This window comes from Medicago sativa, chromosome 2 (assembly GCF_051527215.1).
Source record: "Medicago sativa cultivar Bolivia chromosome 2, Bolivia_mono, whole genome shotgun sequence".
Taxonomy (NCBI): domain Eukaryota; kingdom Viridiplantae; phylum Streptophyta; class Magnoliopsida; order Fabales; family Fabaceae; genus Medicago; species Medicago sativa.
The window spans coordinates 72,653,124-72,672,990 of NC_140750.1; positions in this window are offsets into that span (position 1 = coordinate 72,653,124).

Genomic DNA, 19,867 nt, shown 5'->3' on the forward strand with positions numbered 1-19,867 from the left:
CACCAATGTAACACCAAGGCAGGGCATGTTGGTTGTGAAGTAAGGTTAAGGAGTTCCAAAGCTGTCTTCTAGTCAAATAGTTGGTGGATGCATATATAACAGAAAAAGCAGTCAAAATATCATTAACAACATAGGTAAAGGAAACCTGTTGTGCATCAGAGGCAATAATCACAGGGTCAAGATCAGTTTTACAAATACACCACAGGTTGGGAAGTTGATTCAATCTGCTGTTGACAGCAAAAAGTTTAAGGTTCAGGTCTGCTAGCCATCTTCTTGGCATATCATCAAAACTCATCCATGGCTCAGAGATAAACAAAAAATCAGGCTTATGTTGTAGTATAAGCCTCTTAAGAGCTAATTTTGATGGGGAATTAGCCACTCCCCTTATGTTCCAATAGAGACAAATCATTTAAAAGGTTTAGAAGGAACCTTTGACCTGGTTGCATAATTACCTCTGTTAAGATTTTTTACCTTCTGTTGCGCCTTTTTATGTTTGGAAACCACTATTTGAAAACCATCTGAAGCATGAGCTGCAGGTTCATTCTCTAAGTCTTTAAGCAAGTTTGTTTCAACATCCTCATTCTCTGCCATGTTAGCCCAAGATTGTTGCAAAAATTCCATATCCTTGGCCACTCTCTCAGGTGTTGAAATGTCATTTTGAGCACTTGAAACTTCTCCATCAGTGGACAGATTGTCATTATAATCCATGGTGGCATCTACAAAGGAACCTTGTGTACTATCCGTTTCATTATCTTTGGTATTACTCTTGTTTGCCTCTTCATCAATGTTAGCATTGATTTCTGCCTCTAAATGAACATCTTGGCTCTTGAAGACTTCTGCAGGTTCAGGAACCTTGTTTGGAACATCCACTGGTTGTAAGGCAACAACAGCTTGTTCATCTATGTTTCCATCAACTTCATCCTCGACGTGTACTACTTCCTTCTCTGTATTAATCACTTCTTTCGATTTGCCCTGTTCTTGTCTCCCATCTTTTTTCTGGACAAAAACTTTCTTTGGTTCCTTGACAGGTTTCTTCTTTGCTAGGGTTTCATTGTCTAGAACAAAATCATCTTCACCATGCCATTTCTTGCAATAATCCACATGATGACCAATCAACCTGCAATAAGTACAATATGCAGGAATATTTTCATATTCTATTTCCACAAAAAAGGCAAAGCCTTTTCTTTCCACCAAGAGCTTGTGTTTTAGGGTTTGAGATAAATCAATATCAACCAAAACCCTAGCAAACTGTCCAAACGTGCACTCTGCCATAGGCTTTGCAGTATTGTTATATGTACAAATATGAGATCCAAGGCCACTAGCGATTGAGAAGATGATGTTCTTCCTCCAATATTCTTGAGCCAGACCATGGATTCTTACCCAGACTTGAGCAGAAGAGTTAGCTTGCAATTTAGGGTTAAAATCTCTTGTCCAGGGAAACAATTTCAGAAACCCAGGACTAAGATTCCAAGAGGCGAAGGATCTTACCTTTCTGACATCTTCCAGGGTTGAAAAAGTGAATCCAAAGAATCCTCTGCCTAGAGACATGATTCCCCATGGTGATAAGTTCTTCCATAGCGAAGTTAACTTGGCTTTTAAGGCAACGACTGTGAGAGGCGTGGAACCCTTTGGCCAAATCACTCTACCATGTAGATTGAATTTGCAATCATCCATACCAGCTGAGTATTCATCTTCAGGAATCTGTATAGCATAGTCATCACCCTTGATTACTGCTTGAGGGAGTTGAGATTGAGGAATATCGCAAATATTTGAAACAGCTTCAGCAAAGGTTTTTTGAGGTTTTGGTTGTTGGATTGGTGTTTTTGTTGGTTCTAGGTCAAAGTCTAAGCATTTCCAGGGTATGTTAAAGGTGGACATAGTGAAAGGAACGAAGAAAAGGCTGGAAATTGAAGGCGGTTTAGGGTAGCTACACTAGGTTGAAGGTGAACAGTACACACACAAAGAAAGTCTCGAAATCGCTAGAGCTTCTCTTTCTATGTCTAAAAACATTTTCTATCTAGCAATATGAACAAATGTGATTAGAGCTTACAAACCTTTCAGAGATCTTAAAAACTAGATTGAGATTCGGATTTATGTAACAAAAAAAGAGGAAGGTTGAAAATCTTGATTAACATAGTTGTTTGTGATTTTTGTTTGAACTTTTTTGTGGAAAATGGAAGAAGATGAACGATTTTGTGATTTATGATCTGTGATTTGTGGGTTTTTTTTATGATGTTTGATTTGAAGGAAAAAATAATTTCTGATGTATGGAAGGAAAGCGGCTGCAGCAGACATGAATGAGAGAACTAGGGTTTCATGTTCTCACTAACTATATATATGTGGGCTGAACTGGACTAGATCTTGGGCTGGATATTAGTGATGTTATTATGGGTTGTACTCGGTTTGAAACGGTTTTTCCATGGGTTGTAATTTACAACCCGTAACCGACCGGTAATAGCCACCCCAAACCATTGCAGCTGAACGGAATTAACCACTTAACCGCCTGCCCGACCCGTTACGTTTCTGCCCACCCGGTTCGGCCGGTTTTAAAAATCTTGTCCTGCCCTACTTACCACCAATTGTCAAAGCTGTTTGTCACTGCCGTTTCTTCATAACTTCTTTCTTCTCCAAAAACTTTCAGGTAACATTTCATTGTTATGCGAGATTTTGTTTTATTGCTTCTTTAATTTGATTTTAGATTTTCAATTCTCACTGTGATTTATAGTTTCAAATTTTTAGGGTTTCGTATTAATTCTTCGATTTTTACATTTTCATATGTTCATATGATCAATTTTATTGTTTCATGGATTTTTTTTTGATTTTATATTTTTAGGGTTTAACATTGCTTGTTTAAAGCTACAATTTGTATTGTTTCATCACTTCTTTAATTTTATTTTTTGCGTTTTAGGTCTTATATTTTTTTGTTTAAAATTACTTGTTCAAAGATACAATTGTTATACCCTAATTTTGGACCTAAAAATACTTATCCAATTCTTCTTTTCTTGCGTTATAAGTCATTTGAACTGTCTCTAATCAGTTGCATCTTTCTCTGCACTCTATTTCAATGTTATCTGCAAAATTCACATGCAAGGGTATTTTAGTCATTTCCTATGTCAAAATTTCTCTCAAGTCTTTTAAATTTTGTTTGAGTCCTTTCAAATAGTTTGAATAAGTCTTCATTTCAATTCTATGTCAAAATCCATTTCAAAAATTACATTTGAAGTCATTTTGAGTCAGTTTTGCCCCTAGGGGCATTTTAGTCTTTTCATGTGTTAAAACCCTGTTTAGATTCTAAAAATTGTCTCTGAGTCTTTTAATTCGCTTGTATGAACTCTTGCTTTAATCCCTTGTTAAAAAATCGTTTTAAAATTGCATTTGAGTCATTTCGAGTCATTTTAGTCCCTAGGGGCGTTTTGGTCATTTCACATAATATTTCTGATTCATTTTAATCTGCTTTGTGTTTTTAATCGTCTCGCTTTACGTTAATTTTCAATTTACTTTTTCAATTCAATTTTAGTTTTAATTTTCATTTTGGTCCTTGCACTTTTGATATTTGCATTTTAATCCTTTTTTAGTTTGTTAGAGTCCAAGTGCCACGTGTCCAAATGTTATTGGTCCTTAAGAGTTTGTTACAAGTCCAAGTACACATGGCATTTCCTCATTGGTCCAAGCATTCCTTTCATCCCCTATATAAGTCAAAGGTCCAAGTCAAAGTCTTACACATTCAATCATTTTTCACAAAAAATCCCAAAATTCATAATTATCTTCTCTCAATTTTCCCTCTCCTCTAACAACTTTCCTCCACCCTAACTAACTTCCTCCACCTTCAACCACCTTCTCTCTCCACCATAACTAACTTCCACCACCACCTAAACCACCACAACAACCTCCATAACCACCACTTTCTTCATCCTTAATCCATTTTTTTCTTCTTTTTTCTTCAACAATCCTTCCCTCTATTCAATTTTCAAACAATTCCGACGGATTCGTTCGAATCGAACACGGATTCAATTCATTCGAATACCGCAAATTCCAATCAAACCAACACATAGCAATTTCGAATTAAGCCGAATCCGTTGGAAAGGAAAGCTGGCCGAAATTCCAATACTCAAACAGCTCAAGATCACGCCATTTTCAGTCACAAAGAGAATCCGATTCAAGTGTCGAATACGCGAAACACAATAACAGTTCAGACCGAAGCAACACGGAGAAGAGAGGCCGTGAATCAGAGAAGAAGAACGAGTTCGAACATGAATTTGTGGATTACCGCAAATAAAGCTTCAGGACCGTGAAAGGAGGAAAAAGGACGCAAACAACCAGCAGATTCGAGTTGGAACAAGTCTGAATTGAAGTGTTCCCGTCGAATTCGTCGTCACCTCCGATTTCAAACTCGAGGTATTGTATTCTCTTCCTTGATTCTATGTCGTTTTCGACATTGTTGTGTTGTTTGAAGGTTTGTATAAAATTGCTTGCTGAAACTGTTAGATCTAAGGGCTTGAGTTTGATTTTTGGAACCTTTGAATGCATGAACGAATAGAGGAAGGAAATTGGTTTTAAGAACTGTAAAAAATGTTAAGAAAAGAGGTGGTTTGAGTTTTTCAGGCGGCGGCGCCGCCACCCTTGGCCGGCCAACCGCCGCCGAAAAGTTGTTGAGAGCTGTGAGGAGGAGGGAGTTCACGCGCAAGGAAGAAGGAGAAGAGGGAACCGTTTTTTCCTTTGTCTGTGCTCACGTGTTTTTATTCTAATCTCATTCAACCCATCTGTTGCTCCATTAACCCAGCCCGCTTGCTTTTTTCTTTGGGCCCAACTGCCATGGTTATGCAGGCCTGCTGCTCGCACCCCCCTTTCCTGGGCGTGTTCCTTGTTTTTCTGCTATTTTCACCCCCACGCATGTAATTTTAACGCTAAAAAATTCCAAAAAAAACGCACGTTTGTTTTTCTTGTTACTATTGTGAATTCTTGATGACTATTAGTAGCTTTTGCATGATAAATCTTGATCAAAATATGTGGAAATGTGTTGTGTCCTCATTAATGCATTTGTGTTAATTTTTACGTGCATTCTTGTTTAAAAATTGTCTAGGTCTTTGTAAACTTTTTCTTGTAGTAATCTTGGCCCTGTAAACCTATCCTTTGGGATGTGGTTCCATGCCAAAATTCACTCCAAGAGTATGTGTGTTTTTGTCTTGCTTTTAGTTCACTTTTTTGAAGAATTTTGTGAAGTTTTAATGTAATGTTGACCTTGAGATTTTGGTATAAAGTTGTGACATTTAGACATGTAATTTTGTGGAATAAATTTGCCTCTTAATGTGGTGTTTGCTTGCTGTTTTGGTTTAGTTCTTGAGGACCTTGTGTTTGGTAAATAATGTGAAACTCTTTTGTGAAATAAAAGTGCATAAAGAGCTTGAAAATCGTATAATTTTTGGCATGATAATTTCCCTTGGTTCTCATATTTGTTCCCTTGGAATGAATCACTTGAAATGTCTTAATATTGTGAGAATCTAGGTCTTGAGTTTGCTTTAGGATTACATTGAAGGTGGCATTTAGCCTGGGAAAGGAAACTTCTTTCCCACCATGGGAAAGTCCCTTTCTCCAGGACAGCTGTAGGTTGCAACTGGTTATGTCCAAAAAAAAAAAAAACTCAGTTTAGTTTTTTAATGTTGTTTGTAACATTGCTATTGCACCTCCCACTTTCTCACAACAGCACCTAACCCACCTTTAGTACTGAAGCATGAAGAGCTCAATTCTTCTTCTTCTTAAACATAACAGAACATAGAAAAACCCAGAAAAAAAAGCTTAACATACTCTCCTACGATTGTTCAAGTGAAGATTCATTTTAAACACCAATTCTTCTTCTTCTTTCATTCGATTACTTGATAATTTCAACAACCGGTAGTTTTAGACTTTGATTTAAATGTTGTTGAATCAAGCATAACCAATTAGATCTGACATAGATTTAGCTCCCTAACATAAAGAAAGGTAAGAGTTTACATTGATATGTTATGTATCAACATATATGAAACAGAAATGTTGTTTTCAAATTTATTGCAATTTGCATCCCACATCCCACACGTCACTGTAACTTGGAGAAAAGAAAAGCAAGGCTTAAACCAAATTGAAGGAACTACAAGGTAAATGAATAAAGGCTTAAATAAAATTGAAGTTGAGTGTTAATGGAGTTGGGTGAAGAAGAAGTGGACATGGTCGTAGTGTTGGTGACGTTTAAAATGAAATATAGTTCCAAAAAATAAAGTTTTCTGATGAATCAATCTAGATTTAATGTTAAAAGACTGGAATATTCCATTGTCTATATAAACTGAAATATAGTTGTTGATAATAAAATTTATATAGCTTAAATATAGTTGCATAATCAAGTTCTGATGGAAATATAGACTGATATATTATGCAAAATCACAACTTTTTATCTTAATAATGTTGTGTGTAATTACTACCACAAAATTTTTAATAACAAAGGTTATTGCTCAATTATTAAAAACTATTTTATTTTTGTCATGTAACTGATTAAAAATACATCCGAACTATTTTAAATTTACTTATCATTCCCTTCAAAATAATTTATCAGTCTTTTTTAAAATATAATGTGCAGTTAGTTGGTTTTTCCTTTTTCATATTTAATCAAATTATTGTTATTTTAGAGATTAAGTATAATTATTAATCAATATCAAATTTATAATTGATTCTTCCAAATATATATCGTGAGGCCTTTGGTTAATTCTTTGACAGAAAGCCCAACACTAATTGCCAAAAATCTCAATTCTTCAAACAAGTGAGATATGGTTATTTAATCATGAGGTGGGGTCACATTTTTTTTGTTTCAAAAAGTCAATTCAATTAACAGGTAACAAATCTCAACCGTTGAAATAAAAAAATAATATATCTATGGCCCTGCTTAAACTTTCCCATCATGGGAAAAAACTTTCCTTTCCCATACTAAACCCCACCTACATTGAAATTCAAGTTCTTTTGTCACTTTTTACTAAAATTGTTAGTTTACTTTACTTGCAAGTCATATTTGTTTTACCATGCACTTGTCATTTTGTTTCTATATCATTGGTATTACTAACCCATTTTCATTTTATGTTTCATACATCCATAAGCATTTCATCTCCTTCTCATATTTTTTTTTCCCCTCTATTTTCTTGCAATTTAATTTGTACCAAAAATTAGAATGTAAACACTTAGGAGTTTTGTAATATTTTACTTTCATGCTTTTAATTTTCTTGGCAAAGAGGCCATAGAATGTATCTAGGGTATGATGTAAAGGACAATGGACTCTAATGATGTACACCGACACAAGCACCGACACATGCACACACATCACTAAGTAGCTAGAATATGCATGTTTAGATGTATGTTTAGGATTGTATGCTTAGATGTATGTTTAGGCTTTATACTTAGAAAAACCAATTTTCCAAACAAATGTGAACAACTTCACTCAAACCTTTTCCAAATAAACCTTGGGATCCAATATCCCATTGTATTTTCCTTTTCCATTTTCTTAATCAAATTTCAATGAAAATAATCAAACTTTGACTTCTTTTGCAATTCACTAATCCAACCTCACTATTTCCTAATCTCATGCCCTTGAGGCCTCTTTCTATTCTTCCAAAATCCATTTTCAAACTTAAAATCAACCAACAAAAACAAAAACATTTTTTGAGAGAGAACTACGGTGGATTTGATCCCTTAAACGGGTACGTAGACAAGGAACAAAATTCCTTCAATTCAACTAAAATAAAAAATCCAAAAACATTCTTCTCCCTCCAATTCTTCACTTAGCAAATTTTAGGTGTAAATAACATTTTCAAATAGCATTTAAAAATAAAACGCGAGCGTAGAAATTAAAGACGGTTCCTATAGGTTACTATAGTCGTTATGGGTGCCTAACACCTTCCCATAGCGAAAACAACTCCCGGACCTCGATTCTCAAGGGTTTTGCTTACTTTTTCCCTTCCCAAGAAAAAATAAGATATCACCGGTTTAAAAGGTTCAAACGTGATCAATGTTTGACACCCGAAAACCAAGATAAAACAGCTGGCGACTCCGCTGGGGGGATTCGAGAGTTACGCCTAGTCTTTATTTCCACGCTTGCGCTTGTATTTTTACTTGTTTCTTTTACTTGCTTTCCTATGTGAATAAATGTTTAATTTCTTGCAAACGTGTGGGGTGAAAATATCAAAAGTCCTGCACCCGGGCTGAGTGAACTTAGGATTTAGGAGGGATATAATCGACAATTCATTCCGGGGGTTGCCTCGTGTTTTGGATTATGCGATCAATCCCACATAGCTGAGGCATTTTGGGGGTGATGTTGTCGGCGCGAGTTGTCGCGTTTAGGCACTTTGCTTCTAATTGTTCTATGACGCTATGAACCGTAGATAACCAAACCCATCCATGGCCATTTTCTAGGATGTAGTGCGGAGGCTAAACCGGGTGTTGTCTCGAGTTTTAGTCGTCACGCGATACTACACTCAAGTTAGACCTTCCACGTATAATCATGGAGCGAGGGTTGTCTCGTGACACCATGAGATACGTCGGAGAGGTTGCAACTTGGGAACCTTTTTAGAACCCGGTTACTATTATCCTAAAACCCTAGTTTCACCGGACACCGTGTCCACCCGTGACTCCTCGACTTTGAACTTCAAACCCACCATGTTTTCTCCGAACTTGAACATAATCATGCATTCATGCATACATGCATACATGCATAAACTTTTTCCATGCATTGTTATCGAAGGGCTTAGACAAGTTGAAATTGTAAACACTGTAGGGATGAAGATGACTAAATCCTACAAGTTCAAGGAAGTGGATTTGGCTAGTTTGAGGGATTTGGCACTCAAGATTGAGGATCCAACTGGTTTCCGACGCCGTTACGGGGCTTTACTTCCTATTCTCCATACTAATGTGGATGAGAAGCTTGTCCACACTCTAGTGCAATTCTATGGTCCGGGGTATCGGTGCTTCACTTTTCCAGACTTTCAGTTGGTGCCTACTCTAGAGGCTTATTCTTCCTTGATGGATCTGTCTATTGCTAAGGGGGTACCTTTCTCAGGGCTTGAGCCTCCTCTTACTCCATTGGTTATTGCTAAAGATCTCTATCTCAAGACCACCGATGTCTCCAAGAATCTTGTCACTAAGGCACGCATCCGAGGGTTCACTTCAGAGTATCTTCTTGGGAAAGCCAACCTCAAGACCACTTGTCAGGACACTCTCGAGGCTATTCTTGCACTTCTCATCTATGGGCTTATTCTCTTTCCGAATCTTGATGGCTTCGTGGACATGAATGCTATTATGATCTTCCACTCCAAGAATCCGGTTCCTACTTTGCTAGCTGACACATACCATGCTATTCACGATCGTTCCAGCAAAGGTCGTGGATACATTCTTTGTTGTGTGCCTCTCCTCTATAGGTGGTTTATTTCGCACCTTCCGCAGTCTTTCCACGACAATCCGAGGAATTGGTCTATTTCACAGAGGATTATGGCTCTCACTCCTAATGAAGTGATTTGGCTCACTCCCGCTTCTAGGGTCAAGGAAATCATCTTTGGTGGTGGAAAGTTTCTTAATGTACCTCTTCTTGGTACCCGGGGTGGAATCAACTACAACCCGGAGCTTGCTTTGCGACAATTTGGTTTTCCGATGAAAGATAAGCCCATCAATCTTGCTACAGCTCCTTACTTCTTTCACTACTCCAGTGCTCCCACAGGCATTAGAGAAGATTTCATGCAAGCTTGGACCAAGCTTCGGAAGAAAGAGGTAAAGCATATGGGTGTAAGGTCCGGTATCGCTCATGAGGCCTATACACAGTGGGTGATAAACCGAGCTGAGGAGGCTGGTACGCCTTACCCCTCTATGAGATATGTGTCTGCAACTGTCCCTACCATGCCTTTGCCTCTACTCCCACCTACCCAGGAGATGTATCAGGAGCACCTAGCTATGGAGAGTCGGGAGAAGCATCAGTGGAGAGCTAGATACTATGAGGTTGAGAACTTGATCATGACTTTGGATGGAAAAGGTGAGCAGCAGACTCATGAGGTCTTGACACTGAAGAAAGAGTTAGCTAAGGCTAAGAGAGAGATTGAGGAGAAGGATAGGCTGCTTATGAGGGACTCCAAGAGAGCTAGGGGTGCCCGTGACTTCTACGCACGATACTGCGACTATGAGTCCGACTCTGAGAACGACGCTTCCACTTCCTATGCTTGAGGATTTCCATTTCCTGCTGTTATTTCCATTTGTTTATGTTAAAATTGTCTTGTAAAACTACATGTTGGTGTTTGTTTCCCGCTTATGTTAATTGTTGTTTAGTAATGTTTACGAGTTTATAATTTGTCTAAAACCCTTCGATAACCTAAAAAGAGTCTTTTTTTGCATATACATTAACACATTTCATGCATCATATGCATTCATTGACCACAAAAAACTTCTCTCGTGCTCATTGCCTCCTGGTTTTGTCCGCCGCAGTCTGAAAAGTGGCTCGTGTTCGCAAAGTCTACCAACCAGATAGAATTCATCAAACAAGATTTCACAAGAGAAGGATGATGGCTAATTTTGAAGAAGAAAATGCTCAGCTCCGTGCCGAATTGGCTGCTATGAAAGAAGACTTGGCTAAGGCTCATGACGCTATGTCCGCTATGATGGCTGCACAGGAACAACCAGCCACTTCTGTTCCAGTTACTGCTGAGGTGATTCCCTCTATCCCACTGTCTACTGTGGCTACTGATGCTCGTTTTGTTATGCCCAACGGCCGTCCTTATGGCCTCTCAGCTTACTACTCTCCTAATACTGCCGCTGGTGTCTCTGGTTTTGCTGGTCAAGGACAGATTCCTGTGTCTACTGCTATGCCTCAGGTGACTACCGTTGTTACCGACCCTATTGTACACACTGTGCAACAGGTGATTGATGTTGATACTCCGCGTGGACAGGATACCGCAATGGAAGCTATGAAGAGACAGTTAAGGGAGTTGGCTGGAGAACTCCGTGAGGTCAAGGCTAGCCGGGGAAACAATGGTGCTCCTGCTAAAGCTCGTGATCTGTGCTTGGTATCCCGATTTGAGGTTCCTAAGAAATTCAAAGAGCCAGAATTTGACAAGTACAATGGGACTTCTTGCCCACATAACCATGTTATCCGGTATGTCCGAAAGATGGCTAACTATGCCGACAATGATGCACTGATGATCCACTGCTTTCAGAGTAGCTTGACAGATGATGCAGCAGATTGGTACACTAGTCTGAGCAAAGATAACATCCATACTTTTGAGGAACTCGCTGCTGCTTTCGAAGGTCAATATGAGTTCAATACCCGTCTGAGGCCAAATAGGGACTCTCTTAAAGCCCTATCTCAGAAATCAGATGAGACCTTCCGTGAATATGCTCAAAGGTGGAGAGGGGCAGCTGCCCGTGTTTCTCCTCGACTTGATGAGGAAGAGTTAACACAGACATTCCTGAAGACTCTGAAGAAGGAATATAAGGAGAGAATGATAGTCTCTGCTCCTAACAACTTCTCTGATATGGTTACAATGGGAACTCGCCTAGAAGAGGCTGTCCGAGATGGTATTATTGTCCTTGAGAAAGGTGAATCTTCAAACAGTGCGCCAAAGAAGTATGGCAATGGTCACCACAAGAGGAAAGAATCCGACGTAGGAATGGTGTCTGGTAACCCATCTGCAGCTGCTACACAATTACCTCTGCCTTATCACTACATGCAATACTCTCAACACCCTTTCTTCCCACCATTTTATCAGCAATATCCTCTACCACCGGGTCAACCACCAATGCCCGTCAATGCCATCCCTCAGCAAGTGCAACAACAGCCTCCTGCTCAACAGCAACGGCAGCAACAACAGGGTCCCCGACCCAAACCTTCTTTTCCACCAATACCAATGCGGTATGGTGAGCTGCTCCCAACTCTATTGGCCAAGGGACACTGCGTTACTAGACCAGGCAAGCCTCCGCCTAATCCATTGCCTCCCAGGTTCCGTCAGGACCTAACATGTGAATTCCATCAGGGTGCTCAAGGCCATGATGTTGAAGGTTGTTTTGCTCTGAAATATATTGTGAAGGATCTCATAGAAAAAGGACGTTTGACTTTTGAGAACAGTGTTCCTCATGTCCTTGACAATCCGCTTCCAAACCATGCTGCTGTTAACATGATTGAGGCCTTTGAAAGGGTTCCCGTTCCTCAAGAGGATCCCATGTTGGATGTCCGCAATGTCGTTACTCCCTTGGTGCCATTACATGTCAAGCTTTGCCAGGCTTCTCTATTCAAACATGATCATGCTTCTTGTTCCGAATGTCTTCAGAATCCTATGGGCTGTTGTGTGGTGCAAGGTGATATCCAGAGCCTGATGGATGACAAGCACTTGATTACCAGTGATGTATGTGTGATTGGCTTGACTGTTGAGGGTGCAGAGCCCCGGAGGGCTGGTGCTAGCATGGCTTCACTCAAGGACGCCCAGAAGGCTGTTCAAGCAGGGCAAGCTGCTGGCTGGGGCAAAGTGATTCAGATCTTGGAAAACAAGCGTAAAGAGGGCCTTGGATTCTCCCCAACCTCTGGTGTTTCAAAGGGAACTTTCTACAGTGCTGGGTTCATCAATGCTATTACTGAAGGTGCTGCTGGGAGTAGTTACGTGCCCACATTTGTTATACCAGGAGGCACCGTGAGAAATTGGGAGGCCATTAATGTTCCTTTAGTCATGCATGCTTCCATGTAATGTGTTTTGTTGCTCATGTCTTTTGTTTTCAAAATAACAATCCTTTCGCTCTGCCCAAGGCGAAAGTGATATCATTGTAAGGGCGTGTTTGTTTCGGCATTGCCGTTATCAATAAAAGTTGTCGTTTTTCTCACGACTCTTTGTTTTTTACTTTTTAGTGCTTTTTCCTTGGAAATAATGGTAATGCCAGAAAAAACCAAAACATCTGTATTTTCTTATTAATTTCAAAAATCTGCATAGAAAACATTTTTCTAAAATCATCCCAATCATATTATGCAGATTGAACCATAATAAACCCGTTGAACACAGTGACCCTATGGTTCATCCAAATTTTGAATTCCCTGTATATGAAGCTGAAGATGAGGATGATGATGAAGAGATACCGTATGAGATCACTCGACTGCTTGAGCAAGAAAGAAGAGCCATTCAGCCTCACCAGGAAGAGATTGAGCTTATCAACCTGGGTACTGAAGAAAACAAGCGAGAGATCAAGATTGGTGCTGCACTTGAGCCAGAGGTGAAAAAGAAGATCATCCAGCTTCTCCATGATTATCCAGATGTCTTTGCATGGTCCTATGAAGATATGCCGGGACTAGATCCCAAGATTGTGGAACATCGGATACCGACAAGACCTGAATGTTCTCCTGTCAAACAGAAATTGAGAAGGTCTCGTCCAGACATGGCTCTTAAGATCAAGGCTGAAGTACAGAAGCAAATTGATGCAGGTTTCCTCATGACAGCTGAATACCCTGAGTGGATTGCCAACATCGTGCCAGTACCAAAGAAAGATGGGAAAGTTCGAATGTGTGTTGATTACAGAGATTTGAATAAAGCCAGTCCAAAGGATAACTTCCCATTGCCTCATATTGATGTGCTTGTTGACAGTACTGCTCAATCCAAAGTATTCTCCTTCATGGATGGTTTCTCTGGTTATAATCAGATACGGATGTCTCCTGAAGATAGAGAAAAGACGTCCTTCATCACTCCATGGGGAACGTTCTGTTATAAAGTAATGCCGTTTGGCTTGATAAATGCTGGTGCTACCTATCAAAGAGGTATGACAACTTTGTTCCATGATATGATTCACAAAGAGATTGAAGTATATGTTGATGACATGATTGTGAAGTCAAGTGATGAAGAGCAGCATGTTGTGTATTTGAAAAAGATGTTTGAAATACTAAGAAAGTACAAGCTGCGGCTGAATCCTAACAAGTGCACATTTGGTGTGAGATCTGGAAAGTTGCTAGGCTTCATTGTCAGTCAAAGAGGCATTGAAGTTGATCCTGACAAAGTCCGAGCCATTAGAGAGATGCCGGCCCCTCAAACTGAGAAGCAAGTCAGAGGTTTCCTCGGGCGCCTGAACTATATTTCAAGATTCATATCTCACATGACTACTACCTGTGGACCAATTTTCAAATTGCTCAGAAAGAATCAGCCTGTTGTATGGAATGATGAATGTCAGAAAGCTTTTGATAGCATTAAAGAATACCTGTTGGAACCACCTATCCTTGTCCCGCCAGTGGAAGGAAGGCCTTTGATTATGTATCTGTCAGTGTTAGATGATTCAGTGGGCTGTGTTCTCGGTCAACAAGATGAGACTGGTAAGAAAGAGCATGCTATCTACTATCTGAGCAAGAAATTCACCGACTGTGAGACTCGGTATACAATGCTTGAAAAGACTTGTTGTGCTCTAGCTTGGGCTGCCAAACGCCTGCGTCATTATATGGTGAATCATACAACTTGGTTGATATCCCGAATGGATCCAATCAAGTACATCTTTGAAAAGCCTGCTGTTACTGGAAAGATCGCACGTTGGCAGATGTTGTTGTCTGAATATGATATTGTATACAAAGCTCAGAAAGCAATCAAAGGAAGTGTCCTTGCTGAGCATCTTGCTTACCAACCTCTTGATGATTACCAGCCGATTAAGTTTGATTTCCCTGATGAAGAGATTATGTATCTGAAAGCAAAAGACTGTGAAGAGCCACTGATCAATGAAGGGCCAGATCCCAATAGCAAGTGGGGATTGGTGTTTGATGGTGCTGTTAATGCTTATGGTAAAGGAATAGGAGCCATCATTGTAACTCCACAGGGGCACCACATTCCTTTCACTGCTCGAATAACTTTTGAATGCACAAACAACATAGCTGAATATGAAGCATGCATCTTGGGCATTGAAGAAGCCCTTGACCTGAGAATCAAACACCTTGACATCTATGGAGATTCTGCCCTTGTTATTAATCAGATAAAGGGTGAATGGGAGACTCATCATGAGAAGCTGATCCCTTACCGTGACTATGCAAGACGTCTGTTGACATACTTTACCAAGGTTGAGCTACACCACATCCCCCGGGATGAAAACCAGATGGCTGATGCTCTCGCTACTTTGTCTTCTATGTTTCGTGTCAATCACTGGAATGATGCGCCTGTAATCAAAGTACAACGTCTTGACAGACCTGCTCATGTGTTCACCATTGAAAATATGCCAGATCAAGCTGACAAAGATGTGAATGATAAAAAGCCTTGGTATTACAACATCAAGCAATTCTTGCAGAATCGTGAGTATCCAGCTGGTGCTTCCAACAGGGATAAAAAGACCTTGAGACGATGGGCTAGCAGATTCCTTCTGGACGGAGAAGTCCTATACAAGAGGAACTATGACATGGTCTTGTTGAGATGTGTTGATAAACAAGAAGCTGAGAAGTTGATGCATGATGTACATGACGGTACCTTTGGGACCCACGCTTCGGGTCACACCATGTCAAGAAAGCTGTTAAGAGCCGGCTATTACTGGATAACTATGGAGCGTGACTGCCACAAACATGCTAAAAGATGCCACAAATGTCAAATTTATGCTGACAAGATTCATGTGCCTCCACACGCCCTCAATGTTATATCTTCCCCGTGGCCTTTCTCTATGTGGGGCATTGACATGATCGGAAGAATTGAACCAAAAGCGTCCAATGGGCATCGTTTCATTCTAGTGGCAATTGACTACTTCACCAAGTGGGTTGAAGCTGCTTCCTATGCTAATGTGACCAAGCAAGTGGTTGTCAAGTTCATCAAGAATAACATCATCTGTCGATATGGTGTTCCCAACAAAATTATCACTGACAATGGTTCCAATCTGAACAATAGCATGATGCAAGATTTATGTGAAGAATTCAAAATTGAACATCACAACTCTTCTCCTTATAGACCTCAGATGAATGGTGCAGTTGAGGCCGCTAACAAGAACATCAAGAAGATTGTTCAGAAGATGGTCACTACTTACAAAGACTGGCATGAAATGCTACCTTTTGCCTTGCATGGTTACCGTACTACAGTGCGCAGTTCAACCGGGGCAACTCCCTTCTCTCTTGTATATGGTATGGAAGTAGTTCTCCCTCTAGAAGTGGAGATTCCATCTCTTCGAGTGATCATGGAAGCAAAATTAACTGAGGCTGAATGGTGTCAAAGTCGGTATGATCAATTGAATCTGATTGAGGAGAAACGTATGGATGCCATGACTCATGGACAGTTGTATCAAGTGCGGATGAAGAATGCTTTTGACAAGAAAGTCCGACCTCGAGAATTCAAGGAAGGCGAACTTGTATTGAAAAGAAGGATAAATCAGCAACCCGACCCAAGGGGCAAGTGGACACCTAACTATGAAGGTCCTTATGTTGTCAAGAAGGCTTTCTCTGGTGGTGCTCTGATTCTTACACACATGGATGGTGTTGAACTCCCAAATCCTGTTAATGCCGATATAGTCAAGAAATACTTTGTCTAGAAAGAAAAGAACAGCGTGGTAGGTCGAAAACCCGAAAGGGCGGCCTAGGCAAAAATGCGCTTCCCGGTGGATCGAAAACCCGAAAGGGCGATCCAGGCAAAAGTTAGGGACAAAAAAAATGAATATGAAAAAGCTCGTTGAGATTGTACGCAACTCAGGCAAGAAGGAGCGCCTCGATGAGCCGAAAACCCGAAAGGGCGATTCATGCAAAAATGAGGTTGACAATAAAAGACAAGTAACTATATCTGGCAAATTACCATCACCCCTTGGGGCATCTGCAACTGTCAATGATCGTCTTCATCAGAGGCTTATGTACTTGTGAATTCAAAATTTCTATGAAATGTAGTGGTCATCGTGTTCAATGTATCACCAACCAATAAAATTACCATTTTCCAAGCTTTGTAAATCCGTGAAGTCATGCCTTTGGCTGACTTTCACCCTTCTACATCAATTTGAGCCTTTCTATTGTTTGAAACTCTATTTCCTTTCTACTTTCAATGCTATATACAAAACATTTTCTTTCCATTTGATAATGTCAATGTCTGAAACAAACATCTTTGAAAATTGAAAAAAAATCTTTTTCTGTCTATTTTGAAAGCAAACCTAAGCAACAGGGTACATTTCAATGAAACATGCATGAATGAATGAATATCAATGTCTATTTCAATACATGTCACAAGCAGGTTACTCCCCGGGATGATCTGTGGTCAATGGCAAGAATGAAAAACAGAATGAAAATGAAAAAATGAAAAATGAGAATAAAAAGCTCGCTAAGTTGAAAACCCAAAAGGGCGGCTTAGGCAAAAATGAGCACCCCGCTGATTGACAACCTATGAAGGCAATTCAGGCAAAAATGGGGCAATGAAAAGAATCTTTACTCCCCGGTGAATCGAAAACCCGAAAGGGCGGTTCAGGCAAAAATGGGGTTTGAAGATGAAAAATGAAAGAATGAAAAATTGAAAAGCATTGACCACAGATGCGAACATCCAATGTTTACCCAACACTGACACGCCTAGCAGCGGCGACCTGTATCCAAGGACTTTCCAAAGGTCCCTCTTCTACAAGTTGTATTGCCCTCAGCCATGGTTTTGATACGTCTCCCAACGGCGGTCTCTCCAAAGAGGTTTTTCCCCCATGAATATGTTGCAGCACGAGCCATTACGTGCCCAATCTTCCAATGTTTAGTCTGCCTTTGTGAAATTTCCCTGTCAAACTGCCAATCAATCATGCATTCCAAGCATTCATACATGCATAATCATGCATTTTATGTGCTCATACATCCAATAATCTTGTTATGCCATACATACATGTTGCATATCCAACTCTCAACGGCCGAATTCAATCCAAGTTTCAACTGTCAAACTCGATTCCAACTGTCAAATTCAATTCAATTTCAACTGTCAAATTCGAAGCAATTTCCAATCTCAATTTCAATTTCAACTGTCAAATTCGAAGCAATTTCCAATCTCCAAATTCCAATTCCAATTCCAATGCCAATTCTAATGACAACCTCCAATGTCAATATCAATCTCCAATTTCAATTCCAATTTCAATGACAAATTCCAATGACAATATCCAATGTCAATGTCAATTTTCAATCCAATTTCAATCCAATCTCAATGTCAATGTCAAATTCCAATTTCATTCCAATTTCAATGTCAAATCTCCAATGTCAATTCCAATTCCAATGCCAATTTCAATGTCAATTGCAACTCTCCAATCCAATGTCAATGTCTATGTCTCAATCCAATTCCAATTCCCAATGTCTCTTTCAATTTCAACTCTCAATCCAATGTCTATGTCTATGTCTCTGCCAATGTCAACTTCCAATTCAATCCAAACCAATGTCAATTTACTCTTGGGCCAACAAAAATGGTCATGTCTACTTTCAAATCAAGTCAATGACAATTTACCCCCAATCGGTATCTTGTTAAACCAGACTCTCAACTGGTATCTTGTTACTGGTCAAGTGCCAGGTTCGATCCGAAAAAAGAACCACTTGTACCTGCTTGTATGCCTGTGCTTCCGGACAAACGGCAAGTTCGATAGAACAGTTTGTACCCAGCTTATGCTTTGTTATTGGTCAAACGGCAAGTTCGATAGAACAGTTTGTATCCAGCCTATGCTTTGTTATCAGTCAGACAGCAAGTTCAACCTGAAGAACAGTTTGTACCCAGCTTATGCTTTGTTATCGGTCAAACGACAAGTTCGATCTAAGAGAACAGTCTGCACTCTCCCACATGATGTGGTGATAATCCAACAAGCAAGTTCGATCCAAAGAGACAGCTTGTATCAACCCTTTTGTCTATGTCTCCAGCCAAACAGCCAGTTCATGGATTTTTTTTTGATTTTATATTTTTAGGGTTTAACATTGCTTGTTTAAAGCTACAATTTGTATTGTTTCATCACTTCTTTAATTTTATTTTTTGCGTTTTAGGTCTTATATTTTTTTTGTTTAAAATTACTTGTTCAAAGATACAATTGTTATACCCTAATTTTGGACCTAAAAATACTTATCCAATTCTTCTTTTCTTGCGTTATAAGTCATTTGAACTGTCTCTAATCAGTTGCATCTTTCTCTGCACTCTATTTCAATGTTATCTGCAAAATTCACATGCAAGGGTATTTTAGTCATTTCCTATGTCAAAATTTCTCTCAAGTCTTTTAAATTTTGTTTGAGTCCTTTCAAATAGTTTGAATAAGTCTTCATTTCAATTCTATGTCAAAATCCATTTCAAAAATTACATTTGAAGTCATTTTGAGTCAGTTTTGCCCCTAGGGGCATTTTAGTCTTTTCATGTGTTAAAACCCTGTTTAGATTCTAAAAATTGTCTCTGAGTCTTTTAATTCGCTTGTATGAACTCTTGCTTTAATCCCTTGTTAAAAAATCGTTTTAAAATTGCATTTGAGTCATTTCGAGTCATTTTAGTCCCTAGGGGCGTTTTGGTCATTTCACATAATATTTCTGATTCATTTTAATCTGCTTTGTGTTTTTAATCGTCTCGCTTTACGTTAATTTTCAATTTACTTTTTCAATTCAATTTTAGTTTTAATTTTCATTTTGGTCCTTGCACTTTTGATATTTGCATTTTAATCCTTTTTTAGTTTGTTAGAGTCCAAGTGCCACGTGTCCAAATGTTATTGGTCCTTAAGAGTTTGTTACAAGTCCAAGTACACATGGCATTTCCTCATTGGTCCAAGCATTCCTTTCATCCCCTATATAAGTCAAAGGTCCAAGTCAAAGTCTTACACATTCAATCATTTTTCACAAAAAATCCCAAAATTCATAATTATCTTCTCTCAATTTTCCCTCTCCTCTAACAACTTTCCTCCACCCTAACTAACTTCCTCCACCTTCAACCACCTTCTC